This window comes from Schistocerca cancellata, chromosome 7 (genome assembly GCF_023864275.1).
Source record: "Schistocerca cancellata isolate TAMUIC-IGC-003103 chromosome 7, iqSchCanc2.1, whole genome shotgun sequence".
NCBI lineage: Eukaryota > Metazoa > Arthropoda > Insecta > Orthoptera > Acrididae > Schistocerca > Schistocerca cancellata.
In genome coordinates this window covers 499,566,454-499,592,780 of record NC_064632.1, presented here as the reverse complement: position 1 = coordinate 499,592,780, position 26,327 = coordinate 499,566,454, and positions in this window count along the sequence as shown.

Below are 26,327 nucleotides of genomic sequence, written 5' to 3'. Positions count from 1 at the left end.
CACAAAAGAATACAGGACTTGGCTGTACGTATGTCGAAACGTTTTCAGCTCTTCATTCTGTTTAGTCCCTATTCCCAGCACACACCCAAAATTGTTGTTCGAAAATTTTCTTGTCGCATATTTTCTGTCCTGCGTGGCATAAGTAGAAACTGTTTATCATCACTCGCTCCAGTGGGTACACCGAACCACAGGTGGGGATCACATGTTGTGAGGGTCACATGTTCCTATAAGCCCGCAACTGACTGAGTTCACGAACACAAAGCACTAACAAGTCCGGAAAGTAGCGAGGTCGGCGTATCAATACAACAGTTCCAAATGAGTAACCACTCGAGAACAGAAACGAGCTGTCAGCTGGGCTGTACGGTGGCGTGATACGATCAGCCAGAAATTATAGCAAGGAATGAACGGCTCCGCAGGTCCGGACCACAGGTTCAGCGGCAAACATTCGCCACCGGGTGGCGTCACGTGACACGCGTACCTGAGTGGCGGCTCACTTTACGACGGCTGCCCGCAGCCGACACTCGCAGCCTTGAATCGTTCAATCCAATGTCTCGTCCACTGCTTCTGTGAAACAAAATGTTTTCCTTAAAATTGTCTACAGCTAATTTTATGCAACAAAACTGAAAGTGGTTTGGAATACATGAGAGGCAGTCTCTTTTAAAGATGTTAGCATGATGAAAATGTTTCGTAATACTACACTGTTTAAAAGAATAAGATTCAGTGTTACCGTTCAGCATCTTTTTGCAAGAAGTTACACAAATGAAATGCAATGCGTGTATCACATTACCGAGCCAACGGCCTTGCCGACTTGGTAACACCGGTTCCCGTCTGATCACCGAAGTTAAGCGGTGGCGGACTGGGTTCTGTTGGCAAGTGGGGTGCACTGAGCCCTTGTGAGACTAATTGAGGAAATACTTGATTGAGAAGTAGCGGCACCGGTCACGAAAATTGGAAACGACCGGGAAAGCGGCGTGCTGACCACGTGCCCCACCATGTCCTCATCCGGTGACGCCTAAGGGCTGAGGATGACACGGCGGCCGGACGGTACCGCTGGGCTTTCATGGCCTATGCGGACGATATTTGTTTGTCTGTATCATATTACTGAGATCTGTGGAATGATTCTTGCTTAATCTACTCGTCATGAATTCCGTTTCACTTAAAACACAATGCCCCCCCCCTCCCCTCTGTTGGAATCTTGGTTGTGGTTAAGATTAATCTATATTTAACATTTTTATTATAAAATTACACAATACATTCAGTTAACTTGCCTTCGGTGAGTATTTTCGTACATACTGTGTATATAGATTGTGCGTAAACTATGAAAGGGAACAGGTCTGTTATGTATATTCTGTTCATGATAGCGCAATTTATTGGTCACTTTTAAAGTAGCAGTAACCTTAGTACCTCTCTGACACCAGTAAACAATCAGCAACAAGAATAAGAGTAGTTCGCCGGCCGGTGTGCCCGTGCGGTTCTAGGCGCTTCAGTCTGGAACCGCGTGACCGCTACGGTCGCAGGTTCGAATCCTGCCTCGGGCATTGATGTGTGTGATGTACTTAGGTTAGTTAGGTTTAAGTAGTTCTAAGTTCTAGGGGACTGTTGACCACAGATTTTAAGTCCCATAGTGCTCAGAGCCATTTGAACCATTTTCAATAAGAGTAGTTCCAAATTAGACTACTAAGGATACCTGCATTACATGATAACGACAAAGATTATAGCGGGAGGTCTATATTCTAACTTCTCTAGCTGTTAGTAACAAATGCATAATAAGATTATATAGCTAGTCGAAATCTGTCGATATATAAAAGTCTAGTAGATACTCATACCTTGTAACCTCCCCACAAAAATAAATGACAATGAAAATGTAAATGTGCCAAGTGTAAACTCCCAAAGTAAAAAATGAAAATGTGAGCCAAATGTAACCTCCCCACAAAATATAATTTATAATTAAATGAATTTTTAATTATTCTGAGCTCTGAACAAAATTAGTTTTAATGTAACCTCCGAACAAAATTGGCTCCGATTTATAGTCGCTGTGCAAAGAATGCATTCACACTTAATATTCCCACAAAATTCTTTTCTCATTTAATGTCAAGTTCGGAATAGAAAAATTCCTAAACACCAAAAATAATAAAAAAGTTTCTGTAACCTGATAAATTTTATGAGGACAGCAGGCGCTGACCTTCGGCCCTGTAATCTGAATAAAAAAAGCAAAAATTCTTACCTCAATAAAACTACAATTATATCCGCTCTTAATTACTCATTTTTCGACACAGCTTCGTGCAATGCTGGCATATATTTTTTTAATTTTTGGATGTAATGATAATGCATTGGAAATTCTTTAAATTGAAATGAATGCTTTTCTTTAAAAGAGTTGCTTTATATTATAAAATTATTATTGGGGTATTTCTTTGAACAAATTAAATTACAATTAACATACATTATTAAATACGCGCCTTTACCTTTTACAACAATACTCATCCTCCAGAGTCCTGACCAGAGTCGCGAACAGAGCACACAGCCATGGCATGCCGACTCCCGCCGACTAGCACGGACTAACACGGACTAACGACTACTCGCTACTACTGTCGACTGCTAACGATAAACTACTCTCTGGTCAGAGATTCTGTCATGCCTCGCCCATCGCTGGCAATGTATACATCTTACAACCTTCATACTAGTATCCTCCAGATTACTTAATATTGCTTGAAGGGTATCGGGTATTATCTGTGATAGCGTATTTGGTGCTATTCTGGTAGCATGTGCCGCCGACTATAAAGTTTCACTAATGGCAAACAATTTTAAGGTGCTAGCGAGTCTATCAAATAAGTAAACAGAAGTTACACAAGGAAACAGCAGTCGAACATTTTCAGTATCGAGAAAGGCCCGTTCAGGACCTGCGACATGCGGTCGTGCATTATCCTGCTGAAATGTAGTGTTTCGCAGGGATCGAATGAAGGGTAGGGCCACGGGTCGTAACACATCTGAAATGTAACAGCCACTGTTCAAAGTGCCTTCAATGCGAACAACAGGTGACCGAGACGTGTAACCAGTGGCACCCCATACCATCACGCCGGATGATACGCCAGTATGGCGATGACGAATACACCCTTCCAATGTGCGTTCACCGCCATGTAGCCAAACACGGATGCGACCATCATGATGCTGTAAACAGAAACTGGATTCATCCGAAAAAATGACGTTTTGCTTTTCGTGCACCCAGGTTCGTCGTTCAGTACACCATCGCAGGCGATCCTGTCTGTGATGCAGCGTCAAGGGTAACCGCAGTCATGGTCTCCGAGCTGATAGTCCATACTGCTGCAAACGTCGTCGAACTGTTCGTGCAGATGGTTGCTGTCTTGCAAACGTCCCCATGTGTTGACCGAGGAATCGAGACGTGGGTGCACGATCCGTTACAGCCATGCGGATAAGATGCCTGTCTTCTCGACTGCAAGTAATACGAGGCCGTTGGGATCCAGCACGGCGTTCCGTATTAACCTCCTGAACCCACCTATTCTATATTCTGCTAACAGTCATTGGATCTCGACCAACGCGAGCAGCAATGTCGCGATACAATAAACCGCAATCGCGATAGGCTACAATCCGACCAAAGTCGGAAACGTGATGGTACGCATTTCTCCTCCTTAGACGAGGCATCACAACAACGTTTCACCAGGCTGGTCAACTGCAGTTTGTGTATGAGAAATCGGTTGGAAACTTTCCTCATGTCAGTACGTTGTAGGTGTCGCCACAGGCGCCAACCTTGTGTGAATGCTCTGAAAAGCTAATCATTTGCACATCACGCATCTTCTTCCTGTCAGTTAAATTTCGCGTCTGTAGCACATCTTCGTGTTGTAGCAATTTTAATGGCCAGTAGTGTAGCTACGTTTACATACCTGAGCTCATTGTGGATTATACACAATACTTCTGGCCCAGCACTGCGCCGTTGAATCCACTGTCTTGCCCTTCATCTTCTTCTCATTTCCCACCATCGATAATCGTTAGTTCAACTGCAGTAGCCAGTTTACGCTTTCCATTTCGAAAACACGTGTCTGCAGAGTATTTACCTCGCGCGCGGCATCTGGAGCCGAAATTGCCGCTGGAGCGCGCTGCGGTAGCATGTGAGCACGCTGAAACGAGCGTACCTATGCATAAAGTGCATCGTTTCTGAGGGTTCGGAAGCACGGTGGATGGCTCTGAGCACTATGGGACTTAACATCTGAGGACAGCAGTCCCCTAGAACTTAGAACAACTTAAACCTAACTAACCTAAGGACCTCACACACATCCATGCCCGAGGCAGGATTCGAACCTGCGACCATAGTGGTCGCGCGGTTCCAGACTGAAGCGCCTTGAAATGCTCGGCCACTCCGTCCGGCAGCACGGTGGACTCGGCGCGCTTAACGCTCAGCTTTCGAATGCACAGTCCTTGTGCCGACTTCTTAAAGCGACTCTGACATATTCACATTCGTGCCAGAGGGGAAATCGGAACCACTGTCGAATACAAAACCATATACGTTAATGTGCAGTATATCGTCTCTCTATACCTCCTTTGCAGTTTGCCACTACAAAAGTTATTTACTAGGTGTCTCTCCTAAGAGTCGTCAGGCGCATTTTCTCTGGTGTTTCGGCAGATACGTGCAATTTCGTGTTTCCATTGTGTAGCTGGAATCATCATAAAAACTTACTGCTCGTCGCGTCTTTCATGCGACTCCCATTGTCAACACAGAGCATCGGTTTATTTCGCATTACAAACAAAATTATTTGTGAATCAGAATTGGACGAGCCCATTCGATACAGTGCTCCCTATTTAATCTAGTTCCGCATTTGTTCTCTCGAGATGTATTAATATGGACAGAAAAATACGGAGAATAAACAGCAATACAGCTGATAGAAGCCGACCTCGGTGAAGATCAGTTTCGATTCCGTAGAAAAGTTGGAACACGTGAGGCAATACTGACTCTACGACTTATCTTAGAAGAAAGATTAAGGAAAGGCAAACCTACGTTTCTAGCATTTGTAGACTTTGAGAAAGCTTTTGACAATGTTGACTGGAATACTCTGTTTCAAATTGTGAAGATGGCAGGGCTAAAATACAGGGAGCGAAAGGATATTTATAATTTGTACAGAAAGCAGATGGCAGTTATAACAGTCGAGGGGTATAAAAGGGAAGCAGTGGTTGGGAAGGGAGTGAGACAGGGTTGTAGCCTATCCCCGATGTTATTCAATCTGTTTATTGAACAAGCAATAAAGGAAACAAAAGAAAAGTTCGGAGTAGGTCTTAAAATTCATGGAGAAGAAATAAAAAGTTTGAGGTTCGCCGATGAAATTATAATTCTGTCAGAGACAGCAAAGGACTTGGAAGAGCAGTTGAACGGAATGGATAGTGTCTTGAAAGGAGGGTATAAGATGAACATCAACAAAATCAAAACGAGGATAATGGAATGTAGTCGAATTAAGTAGGGTGATGCTGAGGGAATTAGATTAGGAAATGAGACACTTAAAGTAGTAAAGGAGTTTTGCTATTTGAGGAGCAAAATAACTGATGATGGTCGAAGTAGAGAGGATATAAAATGTAGACTGGCAATGGCAAGGAAAGCGTTTCTGAAGAAGAAAAATTTGTTAACATCGAGTATAGATTTAAATGTCAGGAAATCGTTTCTGAAAGTATATGTATGGAGTGTAGCCATGTATGGAAGTGAAACGTGGGCGATAAATAGTTTAGACAAGTAGAGAATAGAAGCTTTCGAAATGTGGTGCTACAGAAGAATCTGAAGACTAGATGGGTAGATAACTAATGAAGAGGTATTGAATAGAATTGGGGAGAAGAGGAGCTTGTGGCAGAACTTGACTAGAAGAAGGCATCGGTTGCTAGAACATGTTCTGAGACATCGAGGGATCACCAATTTAGTATTGGAGGGCAGCGTGGAGGGTAAAAATCGTAGAGGGAGACCAAGAGATGAATACACTAAGCAGATTCAGAAGGATGTAGGCTGCAGTAGGTACTGGGAGATTAAGAAGCTTGCACAGGATAGATTATCATGGAGAGCAGCATCGAACCAGGCTCAGGACTGAAGACCACAACAACAACAACAACAGTTGCGACTCGATAGCGATGCATGCTTGGCTGCAGCAGTCATCGCGCGGGCCGGGGCAGGTTAGTAGCTGCTGGAGTACTGGTTATTCTTCAGGTTTTACTGTCTATACTAGCAAGTATCAGTAAAGCACATATCTCACTACACTAATTTGGGACCTCTCTATCAAATTGCCAGGTAAAATTCCGGTAAAAAAAATAATTTTGTTTTTGTTTCTGTCTACAATGGGCGTCGTATGTAACACGTGATGAGCAGTGTTGAGGCTGACTCCAGGTACACATTGCAAAACAAAATGACAAATATCTGCCGTGGCACCAGAAAATGTTCCTGATAACTCTTAGGAGAGACACCCTCCATATTATTACTCCATATTTTTACATTTAAGATGTGACCTCTTTCCTTTAGTCTTTCCACAAATATCTTAAATTATTCTATCGTCATTTTACACACATGATAGCAAATTTTCTCTTTTGTACGGAATGAGTGTTAAATCACAGTCATATTCACCATTTATGCAGAATGATGCTTACCTTTACGGGCTCCGTTACCAAACAAGCTCAAAGGACTGTTGTTCGTAAGCTTAAGTTTAGTGCCTGTATAGAACATTTGATAGGATTTATGAGTGATTTTACACACTAAAATTAATATCAAGCTTTTTCTGTGGTCAATGTACATAACAGACCTCACGAAATAAATTTATGAAGCTGTTACTTTAAAAAGTTATTGCTACAGAAATTAAATTGATGGATGTGGAACGTGACACGATGGTCACCGTAAGCGAACTGCTCGAAAATAATGCTCCAGTGCCTCGTTCCCTGTGGATATATCTAATAAACTTCCATTCTTAAGCGCACTCGTTTTCGCTAAAGTAATAAACCATTCCTTCAGATGAAGAATGGTGTACCTGGATTATGTTTACTGGTTGTGTCTAACGTTACTGGCCATTTCACATGCAGGCCGTAATGTCTAGCCTGCCTACAAGATCATGAAACGTCTCATCATTTGCATGGAAGACATGGGAGCATCTTATCAACAGATCACACAGATACTTGGCCGTAGTGCTACGAGAGCAGAATAACGACGAGATGGAATGGACTCAGGAATACGGTGTGGTGGGAGGTGCAGGAACTTGTCGTTCCAGAAGAATTGCACCACGAGGAGATCGGAAGACTGTTCGAGTTGTTCTGTTGAACAGAAAGATGTCGACAGCTGTAATCCGGCAACATGTTAACAGGCAGAATGTTACTACGAGCGATCAGGAATAATAAATCTTGGCCGAGCGCCTTTACTTTTCGGCTACTAGCACAACATATCCGTCCAGCGGGTCTCGGACAAGTAGGCGCTAGCCTGTCGGCCGTCCACCGGTTTAAGTCGACAGCCGCCAGGAGGTATCAGATACGATGGAAAACGGTGAGTGGTGTGTCCCGCTGCGGGCATCCCATTTAAGGCGCTGGGCCGGACACCGAGAGCAACACCTCTTCCTGGACCAGGGGCTTCCACGGTGCATCCAGGAAGACGCGTCGCAGTCCATCACTACCTATGCTACCAAGTCGTCTTCCTACCAAGTCGTCTTCCCGCGGGAATCGCAAGACTCCATGTCATTATCAGTCCTCGTGTGATCTACGACACGATATCAACAGTCTAGATTTGATCTTTCTCATTATGATAATACTGGAGGGCGATCTGTTTCAATTGTTAAAAACCTTTCAAAAACCAAGGTCGCACAAAATATGTTTTATTCAAGCCAGCCGGTTTCAACAGGTATAGGGTACGCCATTTAAAGTGGATTCGCACTGTTTAGTACGTGCCCAGATTATGTAAACACTTCTGCTATTGTGTACCGTATTTGTATCATGTAGCAAGCATCTGTGAGCAATATGTATATGGGCATGGCCTTTTGGACAAGGTGCTTTGAGTTTTTAACTATTTCAGCGATGACAAACGTTTATAATGTGCTGAGTTTTATCCAGCAGACATCTTCTGCATGAGGTTCAGCGTGAAAGAAACACTTTTAATACAAAAAGAAGTTTAAGACCTGAAGGTGACAGCGACGACTATTGAAACAGGTTGTCTTGAATAAAAATGTTTTGTGCTATCTTGGCCTTTGAATGGTTTTTAACAGTTTGGACTTGTAATTAATACTGGTTGTTAACTGTGACTGCACCAAACTCTAAATCCTCTCGCCCATTGTAGACTTTGACTGTGTGTGATTGGTGTTTAAAAACAGTAACTGACCTACTTGTCATTATCCTGGATTACGTCGACAGGCGTCAGCCTAATTTAGGTTGGTTTAAGTACTATACAATACCGGCCTTCTGCCAGAACTAATTAGTTGACGTACTAACTTTTGTTCTTGTTAGAATTGGCCGCCTGCCAAGAATTATGTTGTTGTCTGGGCATTCAGCTGGAAATTATTTGTTCCTTTTGTAATTCGACTTTCAGCCCAACTATTCTTTTGTAATTAGACGTTCAGCGCGTTGGTCACCGCTGGTGGAAAGGAACTTGTGTTTACTTGCCGGAAATAAACTATGTTCCTTTCACGTCTTGAAAATCGTTCTTGACCACTGATCGCGGATATAGCAAGAAAGAGGTAACTGCAAGCTCGAAGCTAACACCGTACCACAGACACGAGAGACCTGCAGGTGGCAGAGCCAGATTGAATTGAAACGTTGAGGGACACAGTGTGGTAATCAAAGCAGCGTCTCCCTTTTTTGTGGCGGTCACATAGATTCCAAGGTGATCGTAGACGCCCTGGGAAAAGACATAGGAAGCGGGGGCTCATGAGACCCAACTCTTGCAAACAAGGTGTGGGTGGTTATTGTGTGTGACAACAGGACTGAACTGGTAATTCTTGGGGTTGTCTACAGTATGTGGCAAGAATACTACTCGTTTATTGTCATACCTTTCATCACTGGGATAACAGACGGCATATTCCATCAGGATAAAGCAAGATCTCACACTGTATTTCTAACAACATCGCCTTGAGCTAAGCACAGATAGTTCTATGGCATGACCAATTTGTTAGGCTCAGAGTATGTCTTGGATGGGATGGGAAGACATATACATTCATATCAGCTTCCAAGCGGCATTCTTCATGAAAATACACCTTATGTGGTCACATATACATGTGACCACATGTGGCAAGAAATTTTTAAAGATGAAATTCTGAGTCAACATCGTTCCATGTCACAACGAATACCAGAGTTGAAATAAATGGTTGTAGCTCCGTCATAAGTTGAATTAAGAAGTATCTATTTTATTTATTGATGGTGACTAGTTTCGGACAATTTTCAAACCATCCAACAACGAAAATTACGGTTAGCTTAACAATTTTATACAAACGAGACATACATTCTAGTATGATAAAAAATTAAATATTGATATATTTCAATTTATTCCATTTTAATCTAATACTTATATAGATGTTGTATTTCATACTAGAATGTCGTGTTACCAGTTTGGCACAGCTTTGCCACGGGAAACACGAAAGAGGCCAAAAATGTCCAGCTTCTGGTCGGCTCCTGATCTTTAACAGAAGGAGGCTAGTTTTTGATTACGCAAAAACTTCTATTACTTGGAAACGAACAACCCGTATTCCTTTACGTAATCAGTATGAATTTTATAATTACCTAAGGGACCTTTAACAATGAACAATAAAAATTGCATTTGCAAATGACTTCATTAATAAATGGGGCGGCTATGAGTTGTATAGAAAACAATGAACGGCCTTCTGTCTACAACCAGGATGTCGCTGTATTCTCTGCTGTAGTAAAGGCTGACTGACATTTATAAAAGAAATATGACATGGAGGTAAACAAAAGGAAAAGAATAGAATAAGAATTCTGGTAAACACTAAATATATTCAAATTTTTCTGACTATGTTGGTGCGATAAGATTTCAGCCTGTCCTGTGACCGCTTCTTGGTTCACGTCTATATCACAAATTACACTCATTGTCTTTCTCTTTCTTTCGATGCAATTCTTTCACTGTTTAACACTTTTATACCAATAACTTGCCGATTTACATTATTGAACATAAATTACTTGAATTTTACCAATTAATAACCGCTGTCTGCACGCTGGCAAGACCGCTCATTTTTGTGGCTCACACTCGACCTTTTTCAACCTTTCGCATTACAAGAAGTAGTTCGATAAAATCCGAAGATCTACAAAAGTTTTTACCGTCATATTTTTCATTTAGATCGAAGCGGAACGCTCAGTTCAGTGTCTGTTAAAATGTTTCTCTGACTGAGCAGTCGATGTATTAGTGTTTGCGCTAGATGCGCATCTTTACAGTTACGTAAATTATATAAACCAAATGTCTTTCAAATAATAGGTCTCATCTTACAAGTTGATCATTTAATACGTAGCTTGGTGAACGCCTTTCCAAGGGTACTTATAGCTTTCATACGACGGAAAGCCCAATAATATTACAACATATAAAATTATATTACACTAATGTACATGTAAGATATACAAATTTGGCATGGTTAGTTAGATTTCTGAGTTGAGTGACTAGCTGAATACCGTATCGTAAGTGGGGCAATACTGGTGAAAGCCTTTGTATAAAAAGTGCCCCTGCATTGACAATCAGAGCGGCAATATGGCCGACACAAAACTTGTAAACAAACCAGGTACGACACATTTGATAGAACTGGTGTACAGAGAGACTAGTGGTTACCAGGTAAATCCCTAGAGGCTGCCGACAGCTGCACGCATCGATACGAAAAGTTTACTGACTAAACAACATATTCTTTTTCTTTCATTAATTTTATATAGACTTAAAAACCCAACAATGTCTCTAGTGAGTCGAATTACACCCAAGTCCTATGCGTTATGTCATGACATGTCCTCATTGAGCTAAGCTGTAGTTACATTGTTATGCTTTATACATAATTTATATCCAACCCCTAAAAGGTTACGTATTTTTACTACAACTCAAAACCAGAAATTGTGCCATTTCCCGCTCCAAAAATAAATTAACTTAACGATTTACAGGAATATTGCGCTCAAAGCAGATCATCTCATAAGCAGATCACTTTACAGCAACATCTTAGTAGCTATTCCGTGATCATCGTTTCAGGGGCAGTTTTTATACATAGGTTTTCGCCTGTATTGCCATATTTACGATGCGGTACGTGTCTACTAAGGCAACTCATAAAACTAAATGACAGTGACAAATCTGTATACTTAATGCATATAATTGTCATGCCAACTGTAATTTTCTTTGTAGGATGGTTTGAAAATGGACGTAGGTGTGCAAAATTACTCATCATTAAGAAATAAAAAAGATGCTTTTAATGCAACTTATGACGGAGCTACAACCATTTATTTTAATTATGAAAACAGATTCTGACCTATTTTTCACCTACAGCATGCTGCATGTTCGTGAATTATATACGGCCCATTGGGCTCAAGCCTCATACTGACGATAAGATGTACAGCAGCTCCTAATGGAACTATTCGTCTATTGCCCATTATGTGACGAACATCTCCACAAAGTTTTTTAAATGTCGGACTTCCGTTGGTATTTGTAAAGAGACGTAATTTAAACTTCGGAAAAATACTACTTTGTGATACTGCATGGGGGGTGGTTGTGCGGTACGACAGATAGTGTTAAACACCTCTGCGTTCTTGACAGGCTCAAAAATTGTGCCGATAAGGTACCCGTTCCTGAGTAATATTCCAAAAATGAAATTTTTCAACTATTCCATTCCACAATTACAAAAATATACCAAAGAACTGAATTATAAAGGATGATACTGACATGCTAAAGAAGTTCTGTTTCGATCAATGTGAATTTGATGTTTCGCTAAAATCAGCTTTTGAGAGCTTTATAAATCAGTCTGTAAGTATGATCTGGGCTATGTTGTTGATTCGTAACCGTGTTTACTGCTAAAGGAAACTATGATTTGTCCGATATCAATCGGTAATAACTGCCTCAAGACGGCATGATACATGGGCGTCGCTCCGACGGGACAAAACCTACAGAAGCAGACTATCAAACTGATGTGGTTGGTATTTATGTAGGCCGCTCATTAGATGTGCTGGCGCAGCGTGGCACCGCCGTGTTTTCGTCCCTCTTTCCGGGTTTCCTCTAATTAGCTTTCCGCTAATGATATGACGAGCTCCAGTGGCTGAGTTACAAAGAACGGGCCTCAGGTAGGATCACATTTTGTTCTCTTTTTGTTTTCAAACTTCGCAGGTTTGTTTTAGTATCTGAATTTTGACTACTGTAGTAATAGTATTTTCGCAAAATGAGAGGTACGAAAACTACATGACAATGGTGATACGCTACAAATTCACTATGTTTCTATGGTCTTACCTATTAGTCCAGTCAGATCCATTGGTTTTTCCCTAATGAATTGCAAAATGAAATTAGTGCCTTCAACATTATGCAACGTACTCTCTTCACAGAGTTAGTTTTAACTCTATCTCCACTAATTTCTGTGTGTTTCCTTCTTCTGATATTCTGAATTGATGTTAACGTGTTCCTTTTTCTGCTTTCCTTTGTCGCTTTACATAAGTGTCCCGATAGCCCCTCCAACAGTCCATGATCAATTGCTTTTGACCCTCCGCTTCAATTCTTTCCCACTAAGGCAAGTGGCGTAATTGTTTACGGGTGGTTACTGTGTGAAATAACCTATTTATGTCAACAACGTAGTAAATGAAAAGCACTGAATCGTTTATGTTCTTATATTCTACACAATAAAAGTTATTCGGGTAACCAGCTTTCAATTTGGAAGGCCATCCTCAGACTGAATATCGTCGTCAAAGAAGTTTCAGTGTTCGTAAACAACACTGAAAAAGATGTTACTCATCTCTACTGAGGCACAAACGCGAAGTAAATGTCTTCTTTGAAAGTAAGTTGGTAATTCAATTTAAAAGAAAAAGCATTAAACTCGAAAAATTGTCTTATATTAAATAAATAACCCCAATAAAATAAAACAAAATCACTACAGTACTTTACAAGACGACTTCAAGAGACATTACATGTGGTAAGTGATACAGAATCCAAGTAAAAGAAGGATTAACAGTTGGAACAATAGAATGTATGTAGTACATAAGCAATCTAAGCAAAATAAAAATAAATGATTAAATACAGGAAAATGGAGGAATAGGAAGGAACAGACAGTGTGGGAAATAACGGAAAACTGGGAGGATTAAGTGTAGTTTGGAAGAAGGGAAATATTAAGTTGCGTTTGGTTACTTAAGATTAAATCAGGACTGGGGGCTAGATTTTTTTTTTATTTCCAGGTCTTCCAACACACTGAGGTTTTGGTCTTTGACTGCTACGTTAAAGATATGGGATTGTGGCTGTTAAGTGTGGCTCTCACTCAGTACATGCCCAGCTAATGTATTTCGTATTGTATTAGTGGTGTGATAGTGGATGCAGTATACTTAGTAACTAATAACTTTTGCGTGCTCTACTGCCTGTAAGTCGTTGGTGGCAAGTGTTGATGCGTCTTTAAAATTAAGTTCATGTGACGCATGTCATTACTACGAGGTATATTTCGTGCTAACGAGATAATCGTGTGTTGTTTAAGTCTGTAGCCAATAGCAAGTAAGGCTCGAACCATGTCCTCAGTCATGGCATCAAGGACTGTGCATACTGCTGTCCCGACCAGTGATATCCATCGTCACCTACTGACTGAATTACCAAGTGATCAAAAGCCAATAACCTCTGACAGTGAGAATAACAGTGAAATGGTGCGATCGCACATTGTGGCATTTTATTGTTGTCAATGTAGTCTTTGTCAGTATGATCTTCAGCAAATCAATGCAAATGATAGAATTATTTTGACAGAAGTTAGCATTCTTATCAATGAGTTCGCCAACAAGAAGAGCAAATAAAATACTTCTCTTTTACAAACCACATATTTCACAAGCTAAACGGGCAGATAGGAGATGAAGCTGCACGTACGCCAGGGTAGAGGAGATGTAGAAGGCTGAGTCACATCTATGGTACGAAATGGATGTGTCAGACATATGCTATTTTCTTTAGCAGAATACCACAAAAAGTGAATAATCGCTGGTTTCAAAGTGGTTTCGCGATGGTAATACTTATAATAAAAATAATAAAATACTTGTTTTCAGGTGCCTGATTGTACCTAGGTTAAGAAAACAGTAAGACTAACAAATAGCTTCTTGCTGGTAAACAAAGATATAATTATTGGACTCAATTCGGGCCGTACATGGTTCAACTACCCTCCAGCCATCTATATTTGGTACCACGTGGTTTCTCCTAATCTCTGAGGACAAATGCTATGATGCTTCCGCTAACCAAGGCGATATTTATCAACAACATTATCTTAGCTTCTCCAGTTACCTTGTCGTCGGGTCAACGGACCGTTAACTCTAACCGTCCTCTTTCCCTTCCTTCTGCCGCACTTTGTTTGGGCTAGATACAAAAAAAAAGTTCAAATATGTGTGAAATCTTATGGGATTTAACTGCTAAGGTCATCAGTCCCTAAGCCTACACACTACTTAACCTAAATTATCCTAAGGAGAAACACACACACACCCATGCCCGAGGGAGGACTCGAACCTCCGCCGGGAGCAGCCGCACAATCCATAACTGCAGCGCCCCAGACCGCTCTGCTAATCCCGCGCGGCGGCTAGATACCGTCTCTCGAATGAAGAGCTAAACAATACTTCCTGAATTTCCTCAATTTTGTTATAAGCCTAAATCTTCACGGACTATCACGACACCGGCTCTCCGTGGCAGGGACTATGTAACTGTGTTATGCAGACCAGAAGGTAAAGATGTTATCGTAACTACCCGTGAATAAATGAGGTCATTTTGCAATTTCTTACCGGTGATGTTTTCTTTTTTTAATTCTTTTCCTGATATTGTGTGTTTCCCAAAGAATATACTGCATGCTCAACCACAAAATTTAATTTTTTTCAGATATGTTAAATTATTAATTATAATCACAAGCGTTAGCGCTATATTAATAATCTTTTCACATTTTGGGCTATAGTAACGTAATAATGTTTGAAAGTTATTTCCACCATTTGACTGTACGTCTTCTTTATTTTACACTACTACTTGGTTTCGCCCTTAAACCTTTGTCAAGTACAACAATGTTGGGTTTATAGTTAAGTGATGTCATCGTCAAGAAGACTTTACTCAACAGAGTCTAATTATATACCCGACGTAGTTGTACTCCATTATGACTTCACACCGAAATCATGATACTAATATAAAAATAAAGAAGCTATGCTGTCAGATGGTGGCTAATACCATTCAAACCCACAATATTGCTTCCCGAGTCGACGAGTCATGTTCTGACTAAATGCAAATAACATCTACATGAATGAATGACTTACACTGTTGGTTAATTTGAAAAGAAAGGGAAGCACCAACATTCTGGCACAGGCAGGCTAATCGCGACCGATCTGCCACGTGTCACGGTCCGCCGATGGCGTCATTCGGATGCGGTACGTAAGATTGGGAAGATTGGGCGTCAATACAACGCTCTCCAGGCCGCTGTCGGTTTAGCACATCTGGTGTCGTTATTTCTCATTCCAGTAGCTTCGCAATCGGCATCACGAGACTGAGTGCACCTCGTTCCAGTTGTCCCCCCAATAAAAAAAAAAAAAACCGCGACAGTACCGGAAATCGAACCTGCGTCCTCTACCGGATCGTCATCCACACTAATGGCTCAGCTACAGAGGTGGGCTCTTGCTTAATTTAACATTACCTTATTTCAGAATCATCACCGGCATTAATCCCAAAGGTTTAGTGTTTTCGCAAATTTGGTACATATCAAATGAAAAATTTGTGAGGTACTGAATGCTCATATCTACCCTATACGCTGAATACTGTGTGGCACGTGCTGATATAGTCGACGCCGTAAAGCTGCTACTGCCACAGTTCTCGCGGCAGAGTAGAGACACGATGCGATATAACGTCAATCCCCGTAGATTAACGGGAGGAAAAAACCTGAAAAACTTCCGAAAAGGCGTTCCTCGCGTAGTCGTTGTATCTCAATTACAAGTCCGCAGCGTTTCCACTTATGCGAACTCGTATAATTGATGCTTTTTATTATTAATATTGTATTGTTAATTGCCCGGATTTGCAATAATTATTAATTCTTCTCTCGTTCGCATAGCACACACCACTGATTGCGAGGAAATATTTTAGTTAACAGTTTTTTCTTACGCTGTTGTCTCGTTGCTATGGAATTGTTGTGCTGGTATGCAGCGAGATCCAGAGATACTCTTTGTAAGATTGCGTCGTAATACGAAAATATTTTAAAGTTCACTTCTCAACTAATGACGTGAATAGTTGCACTTCAATGAAATAGTCTTTCATGAGCAGTCGTTGATTTAGTCATTTATCAAACTATTTAATGATGTAGTCCACACCGGGTATTTAACTGGTAACGAACAGTTTATAGTTATTTTGTCACTAAATACTTATAACTCGCGCACCACACGCACACGGAGTAGTTTAGTTAAGTCAGTCCGATTGAGTTATAGTTTCTTGTCAATTACCACAACTCAACACTTTAGCGTAATTGTTTTATCTTCATGCTGTCGTGTACTTGGGTCCTACTCAAGACTAATTGCATGTATTCTTTCATAGAACGTTCACTTCTCCTTAAGGTCCAACTAATTTAAAGCCAAGTCTAATGTTCACTAATTCCGTTATTAGATTTCAATTAACCCGTAGTGCGCAGTTAAATGAATCTATCTGTTCCTGTCTGAGTGCGTAAAATCCGTTTATTAAGCCGTGAATCCCGCCACGCAACAAACACTTCTAAATTCGAAAACAATCTCGTCACGATTCGCAGTCTCAATAATTCAGATCAGAACTGCTCTCGTACGTCTGCACTGGATGAGTTCTACCAAGCGGCTTCTTCTGTGGAAGAGCATTGTAGGCGCATTGAATTTCTTCGTTGCGCTTACAACTCTCTTCCACATAAAAGTTATCTCTGATGACATTACTTTGAACTTAACTTTTGAGATATTAATTTCACACTTGTCGCATGGATATTTGTCCATTGCTGAAATACGATGTTTCTTCTTTCTCTTTCGCTAACAAATATGCTCAGTGGTGTCCAATGTAGTTGTTGACAAAACTCTTTCGTGTTAGCTCATCGGAAAAGGTGTCATAACTGCCAAGGTAATTTTCCATACTTCATGTTCTTTCTTAACTGACTTTAAGGTGGTCGTTGGGGCGTTACAATACTACCAATTCCATGAAGAGGAAGTTTTTGGCGTATTCGTTTACAGTGATCAGATACCTCTAGCTGTGTCATGATAAAAAATCAGGGCCTGTATCTTATTCATTTCCAGTGACCGAAGAATCTCAATACTGTCAGCTGAATTTAGGGGACACTGAAATCTTCATCCATATCTTTTTGTCTAATCCCCGGGCAGCAAGCAGGAGGGATTATTAATAAATGCAATGTTTGTGAATTTCGCCATTAAATCAATACCGAGTAAACACTCCAGTCTCAATGATTTAAATACGTTTAACACTGTTTCAAACAGTTAAGAGAATTCGTCTGACATAGCCAGCAATACTACATTCCTGTCGTTGTTTCTATAACGCAGACAATTTATGTTGTAATACTGGCGTGGTATTAGTTACCAGTGAAGCAAGCGTATGATAAAACGATTATTGTAGGATATAGCAAATGTATTCCACCTAGTATGCGGTTCACACCATGATTCAGCCGATCTACAGCAACAGCTTCGAAAACCACGCACGAAGTTTCCATACCCTCCCGCTCACTGCACGCAAATTGTTCGTTCTACAAAAAAGAGAAGGAACAGGAGAGTTTACTTGAAAGTTTGATGTAGTTAAGTTTTCGAATGGGATATGTTGTCGCCGATGGACATGGTTTCCGAGTTATTCAAGAAAAACATGTATGAAGGTCACTTTTTTACGTTTTCCTTGAATGATTCGGAAACCACTGCCTCTAGCGAAAATGTATCCCAGTAGAAAATTTAACTACATTAAATTTCTTACAAAAATGTCCCTTTCTTGTAGGACTAATAGTATGCACGCAGCAAGCGAGAGAAAATGAAAATTTCGCTCGTGGTTTTTGAAGGCGTTGCCAGTCGCATAAAACACATAGGTAGGGGAAGCTGGATCATCCTATTTATGACGCTGGCGAAATAGCCTGACAAATCAGGTGGTGCCGTGTTAATGGTGTTGAACCTTCCGTTCAATTATTCATGTTTGTTATGTAATGCCACGAAAACTTTGCAGTAAATGGGAAGACTGGAAGAAGCCGACTTCAGGGAAGATCAGTTTGGGTTCTGGAGTATGTAGGGACATGCGAGGATCTACTGACATTACCGCTATGTTAGAAGATAGGTTGCAGAAAGGCAATCCTAGTGTTATAGCACTAGTATTTACAGAAAGCCTTTGACAATGTTGTTTGGAATACACTTTTTGAAATTCTAAAGGGAGTTAGGATATGTACACATTCAACATTGCAGATTTAAGAAACGAAGAGAGGCATTAATTGAAAATGTCGTGAAACAAAGTTGTAGTCTATCCTCGAAGTTATTGAGTCCAAACAATGAGCAAGCAGTATAAGAGACCAAGAAGAAATTTACAAAACGAAATAAAGTTTAGATAGAAGAAATAAAACCCTTGAGATGTACCAGTGACATTCTAATTCTGTCAGGGAGAAAGAAGGACTGGGAAGTATCTTGCAAAGAGCTTCTTCGATAAATATCCACAAAAATAAGTCATGCGTAATGTAATATAGTCTGATTAAATCATGCTGAGTGAATTACATTGACCGAAGTGGGCCTATAGAGAATGTGAAATGCTCACTTGCAATAGCAACAAAAACTTTCCTGAAAAAGCGAAATGCGTTATCTAATATAAAGTTAAATGTTAGGAAGAAGAATGAAATGTGTTCGCGGATTGCTCGTGATGACTGGGTGTTGTGTGATGTCCTTAGGTTAGTTAGGTTTAAGTAGTTCTAAGTTCTAGGGGACTGATGACTATAGATGTTAAGTCCCATAGTGCTCAGAGCCATTTGAGCCATTTTGAGCAGATTGCTAATAGGATATTTCTACCACACCGAGACTCGAATCCGCACTTCCCATTTATTGTGAACGGTCGCCTTACCCAGTGTGGCGATCCGTGTACGCCTCGCGAACCGTTCCAAACTTTCCTGTGTTATAGTGTACACGTCCCACAGTACTCGCACACCGTTCGTGTGAGTCCCACGCAGGGGAAGAGAATGTTTTTCTCGTCAGTTTGCATTGCTTTGGCATGAAACACAGTTAGTGCCTTGTCTGTATTCGACAGCGTCTGTATATATCGATGCAATTGTCTGCAGGAACAGACGCTGCTGACAATGTACAGCGGTATTAAATCATGAAATGTATTCGCAAATTGCGAATACATGAGCTGTATGGTTTACTATGGACATATGAAAATTTTTGCCGGATCGCAACACGAACCAGAATTCCCTGGTCATCGCAAACGGTCGCCTTAACAACTTCGGCTATGCGAGCACGTCTCCCGGACAGTATCGAGATAATACTTTCTTTAAAACAGCGACTTTACTTCGTTAATTTTACCTACGAAAGCTGCAACGCAATTCACACAGTAAATGAGAGATAAGTAAATCTGCATTAACTGTTTTGTATTAGCAAGGCTGCAAAGAAAATAGAAAACGGTGTATCACTCTGAACAATCCAGATTTACAAGTACAAAATATGAAACTTCGATAATTTAAGACACCATTTACTTCGATGTGTAGGAGTGTATATCAAGACAGTGAGTCACGTACACATTAATAAGAGTAAAAACATTTCTGTGCTGCTCATGTACTGCATAAAATTTTGTTTGCTCGTTTTTAGTGTCCGGTTCTAACTTTCTTGCCCTTTCCTTTCATCAGTTCTGTACATATGTCCCATGACATCTCTCAACTTCCATGGATAACTTCACTTTTTTTCCGGGTGTTCCACTGGTCTTCTGACATAACACGCGGAGCTACCGTACTGGCCAACTTGTGCACTAACATTTTTCTTTTATTGCTGTGACATTTGCACTTACTGTTGTGATGTTAGAAGACCATTTTGGCTGTGTATCACATAAAGAAAAGTGTGTGATGACAATTGGAGGAGAGCTGATATGACGGACGGGGGAACTGAAAATAAAAACAGTTGGCATATATCCGCCTAGCGATGATGAACCAAGAGTCATAACTGCGGAAAAATGTGATATCACCGGAGAAAGTAGTTTTACGGATTCTGTCAGGAAAATTTCGTGAGCTGCCAACGTAAGACATGCTGTGAGTCCTGTTTCTGTTGTTGTTCCGAACAGGCACTTCATTCAGTGGTGCGTACAGGCGTGTATGTAGCGTGTGACAGCGCTCCGCTTGTAAGCGTACTGGAGTGTACGCTGGTGCGCTACTCGGGCGTAATTACAGCTGTGTAACCATCTTGTCCAGATAACCAGTTAGCCTTGTCGGTACAAGATCTATGCCGTGCTCATACGAGTGAGTTCGTTAACTTTGACGTGCAGCTGTACGAGCTTCGTGACGTCAGCTCCTGCCATTCCCCGTTCAGATGCAATTTCGTTATGTGAAACGCAAAATAAATACGTCTATATTTCCAGAACCAGTAAGACGCACAAGCAGAAATTAAGAGACCTGGTACTGTATTTGTCGTTTTTAGTTGAATCCCACATTTGGCTTATATTACAGATTGATGTAATATTTAGAAATACCAGATAAAAACAGTTTTTAACAACAGTTCCAAATTTCGTGCTCGGGACGAAAATAGGAACTTTACAGGGGACGAAATTACAAACATTCCCCGCTACAGCAACTTAGATTAAACCCTTGACTATAGCGCTTACACACAAGACACTACTACACACGACTGAAATACAGCCCAGTATCTGAACACAAATCAGTACTCACAGTAGGAAATATGAGCTGTTAATATGACAGCTGCATTAACTCATCACAGCATAAAAAATTTAATTCCCTCGTACGTCGAAGCTACAGGTGCTGCACACAACAGATTCTCTGAACAAAAGAATGGATTGAGGTTACACATGAACGCGCAGCAAAACTTTTGTTGCCAACTGTGAAAACCGAAAATTCCCATGGGGACGAAATTAGGAGCAGGACGATATTACGGTTCCTTACCTTTCAATAACAACAAACTCGCACAACATTGACAAAGTCATAAATTACACAATATATAATCAAAGTGAGTACTCGTCATTAACAGTATCTCAATAAACGGTACAGTTGTGAACGCTGATCTGCGGACTGGCTATGAGGATGAAAATGATGGGATGGCTGTTTCCTGCAGACGATTCTGCCGAACCTTCCTTCGTTTAGCTTAGTGGATTGTCTTTCCCTTTCTGTCTTCCCTCAGTCTCCTCCCGGTGGTTTGAGAGATCTACCAGTGGAACCACGAACAGTGCCGAAATGGTTGTCGACGTTTGACAGCAGGTGCGATCAGCCTGTGGATATGCACCTCCAACTCTCTGGAATGTTACCTATAAGGCCGAAAGCCCATCCACTAGGCCGCCACTCATGAATGGTATTCTTTGTTAAACGTATCTTGTAATCATAATGAGATTTTCACTCTGCAGCGGAGTGTGCGCTGATATGAAACTTTCTGGCAGATTAAAACTGTGTGCCGGACCGAGATTCGAACCCGGGACCGAGTCTCTGTCCAGCACACAGTTTTAATCTGCCTGGAAGTTTCATATCTTGTAGTTTCTTTCATTCCTTACCATTTTCGTAGTTCACGGTTTCCACGTTACCTTGTTCCTCCAAAGTTATCTGTGAAATTTGGAAATTGATTGATGTGACAATATAAACATCTCTACCCAAGGTTGTTTCCCCCCCCCCTCCCCCCGCGCCACCTTTTTTTTTAACCAAGGCCCAGAGTGGACACAAGGCTTGATATTGATCCTTACTGACAGACGTACTTTGGTCCACGGACGCATCATACAGTCACTCAAACATAACAAGTGGCTGACAAGTGATAAAAAAACTCAGTATTCAATATTCTGACCAGTACAACGCCATTCCCCTTCCGAAGTTTAGTGCCTCTAGACTTTTCAATTCTTTTGTCTCTTGGTGTTATTCTTACAGACAATCAAACAAAATAAAGTTCAAATGTGTGTGAAATCTTATGGGACTTAACTGCTAAGGTCAGCAGCCCCTAAGCTTACACACTACTTAACCTAAATTATCCTAAGGACAAACAAACACACCCATGCCCGAAGGAGGACTCGAACCTCCGCCGGGACCAGCTGCACAGTCCATCACTGCAGCGTCTTAAACCGCTCGGCTAATCCCGCTGGTGGAGCTACTGCTACGACTGAATATTGTCGTTTCCAATTCTGTTTTTATGATAACTAAATCTTTAATTTTTAAAATTTTGCTTGGAATCCAATCGCGACAGCTTGTATTCAGATGTCCAACTGCATACACTGAACAGCCAAAGAAACGGGTACACGTGCCAAATACCGTGTGGGGTCCCCGCGAGCACGCAGAAGTGTCGCAACACGACGTGGCATGGACTCGAGTAATGTGTGAAGTAGTTCTGGAAGGAACTAAGACCATGAATACTCCAAGAATGTCCATAAATCCGAGGGGGTGGAGATCTTTTCTTAACAGCACGTTGAAGGCATCGCAGGTATGCTCAATAATGTACATCTCTGGGGAGTCTGCTGTCCAGCGGAAGTGTTTAAAACTCAGAAGAGTGTTGCTGGATCCACTCTGTAGTAATTCTGGACGTGTGGTGTGTCGCATTGTCCTGCTGGAATTGCCCGAGTCCGTCAGAATGCACAATGGACATGAATGGATGCAGGTGATCCGACAGGATGCTTACGTACGTGTCACCTAGCAGATTTGCATCTAGATGTACAGGGGTCCCATATCTCTCGAATTGCACTCGCCGCACATCATTGCAGAGCCTCCGCCAGCGTGAATAGTCCCCTGAGATATGCAGGGTCCATGGATTCATGAGGTTACGTCCATACCCGTACACGTGCATCCGCTCGATACAATTTGGAACGAGACTCGTCCGACGAGGCAACATGTTGCCAGTCATCAATAGCCCAGTGTCGGTGTTGAGAGGACCCAGGCCAGACGTTATGCTTTATCATGCAGTCATCAAAGACAGGCGAGAGGCCTTCGGGTCCGAAAGCCCATATCGATGATGTTTCGTTGAAAGGTTCGCACGCTGATACTTTTTGATGGCCCAAATCTGCAGCAATTTGCGGAAGGGTTTCATTTCTGTCACATTGAACAATTATCTTCAGTCGTCGTTGGTCCCGTTCTTGCAGGATCTTTTTCCGGCCACAGCGATGTCGGAGATTTGATATTTTACCGGATTCCTGATATTTACGGCACACTCATGAAATGATCGTACGGGAAAATCACTTTATCGCTACTTCGGAGATGCTGTATCACATCGTTCGCACACCTATTATAACACCACATTCACACTCACTTAAATCTTGATGACCTGCCTTTGTAGTAGCAGTAACTGATCTGCGCTAGACACTTATTGTCTTATATAGGCGTTGCCGACCGCAGCGCCTTATTCTGCCTGTTTACATTTGAATACGCATGCCTATACCAGTTTCTTTTGCGCTTCAGTGTACGTACTGCGCAGTGCAGTGCACAATGCATGACAGATGATATTTAGTTTCAGTACTAACGATTTTCTGACCCGTGGCATCACCATACTGATGAAGGGAAAATTGACATTCTGTGTGCCTCTGTACGAATCATGATCTAACCTTATTCTCATGATCTCTAAGCGATATGTACAATGGTGACGGGAGAATTGCCGTATAGTCTCCTATTAATACAAGTTTTCTAAATTTACCCAAAAGGGTCGTCGTTCTCTTCCAACGATTCCTATTTAAGTCCCACAGGCACCTCTTTTATTCGTATCGGCTATCCCATCTTGTTATCATTCTAGCAACGAATCTCTAAATTTGTTCATGTCTGTAGAAAAACCAACTTCGTAACGACTCCAAACTCTGGGAGAATATTGTGAAATCGGCCACACTAACGCATTCTATGCGATTCGTTTTATAGCTGCATATCATTTCCCACACTTCTTCCAATAAATTTGTCTTCAGTTTGCGCTCGTAATAATTGTTTTATGTCATCGTCAAATTTCATATCGTTTCCTAGTAATACCCCTAAATACTTACACACAGTGGCGTGCTTAAGACTGTGCCCCAAGAATCCCCCTGCCCCTTCGGGTGGAAAACAAAACTGAATGTGGAAAACTTAAAAGGGTAAATAGTGGTGGCGGGCTGGGCTAATTTTTACAGAGACTGCACTTTCCATTACAGATTTATTTTCAATTACCTCAATGGCGTTAACCTGACGACATTCGTGATTATTAAAGGTTGCTCTGTTAACATCACAGTGCAATCATTTAACTGCTAAACCATACCTGGAATATTTAACGTTTGCACAGGTAAAGTCAACTGCCTATCGAGAAACAGTTATCAAAATACAATATCGTTTAAACAAAATATTAGTTAACATGCAATAGTTTGGACAATAACCAATTACTCGTATTCTGTAAAATGTCTTATGAAATACAATTATTATAATCTTTAAAAGCTCGAATTCTTCTAGTACATCGAATAATTCCAAAAATGTCAGGCGTGTTCCAACATCTCCACTGTGACCTCCACTTAAAGAAATATGAACAAATACTGACCAGAGACGTTCGTCAAACATTCGGTAACATTCACTTTCCCCCCTTCTAATTCGTTCAGTAATTCATCTCTAAGAAATACAAGGGAAGTTAACATTTAGATAGCAATCTGAAAATGAAATAGTATTAATATCATGCAGCGGTAATATAAATTTGTTATTCTGATTAAGTCTACACAGCTGATGTCTTCTGTAGGCATTAACACTTAAAACACTATATCCCATAGATTTCATTGCACGACTATTTACGACTACTCTGAAGAGGTTTTTAAAAATATTTCGATCAAATAACTAGTGCGCCCACATGTCATTAATGCGACATAACAGCATATACAGCTCACGATGTTGTCAAGGCCAAAAGGAATTCGATACGCTGGGGTGGGGGGTGGGGGGAGGGGACATAATAACCATCAAATCGGAAAATGCTGTTGAAAACAGCAACACTGTAGAAATAACTCCTGTGGGATACTATGTTTCTCGAAAAGGAAAGCAAAAAGCTCTGACTATCAGGTTGCAGAAGACGCCACGTCTCTAATACATCTCGTTGTCGATAGTATGGATACATCAAGTTTCTAATGATTACAGTCAACACACGTCATTCAGAACAGGTTTCAAGACACCGGACCCACTTAAAGAAAGCAGGATAATGTAACAGTTCAGTAACTTGTAGTTTGTGGCTGCAGAACACACTACTTGCACCAAATTCCTTAAAACAACCGACACAATAAATACAGACCTCCACAATGTGTGCTCCAACTTTGAATGCATTAGATCATCCAGTCAATACAACATGATGAAAAGGACCTTCTTCCCATATATTGTTCACTCTCATCATTTCCAGCATGAACATTGGTTACTGCCTCACGAAGTTTCAGTTACCACCATCAAAACAAAGTTACATCCAGCACCTATGAAAGCTACCCAGACGTTCTGCTAGTGGTTGAGCCTCACAAATCCTCTCTCCCCTAAGTGTGGACAACAACTTATCAAATTGTTAGTGAGGTACAGTACACTGGCCAACTCCTGCTAGATTCACACACGCCACGGCTCATGGGCATGCGCTGGTGCTACATGCAGCCATTGCGTATCGCCGGTTCTTGGAAAGTGGTGCAGTACACTCTTCCCACTGACTCTAGAGCCAGCAGTAGCTTCTAAATAAGCGGGCAGCGGGCACGAGACGTTCAAGACTTTATCTTAGTTATAGGCCATAATTAAAGAAAGCGGCCATTCAGCACCAATGAATAATTTAGTCAAAATCTTACTCGATTCCCTAACGATAGTTCAACGACGATACCTTACTATAGTAATAGCAACGCCAGTGAACAGTCAGTTCAGCTGATGAAATCTGATAAATCGTTTATTTGTAATGGGAGCTTCAGCAGTCATGATACACATCCATGGTGCACACCAAATGATACTTTCATTACTGTTAAAATTCGCCATCCAGTACCAAATATTGAGTTCTTTAGTTATCAATGCAATTACATATATACACTACTGGCCATTAAAATTGTTACACCATGAAGATGG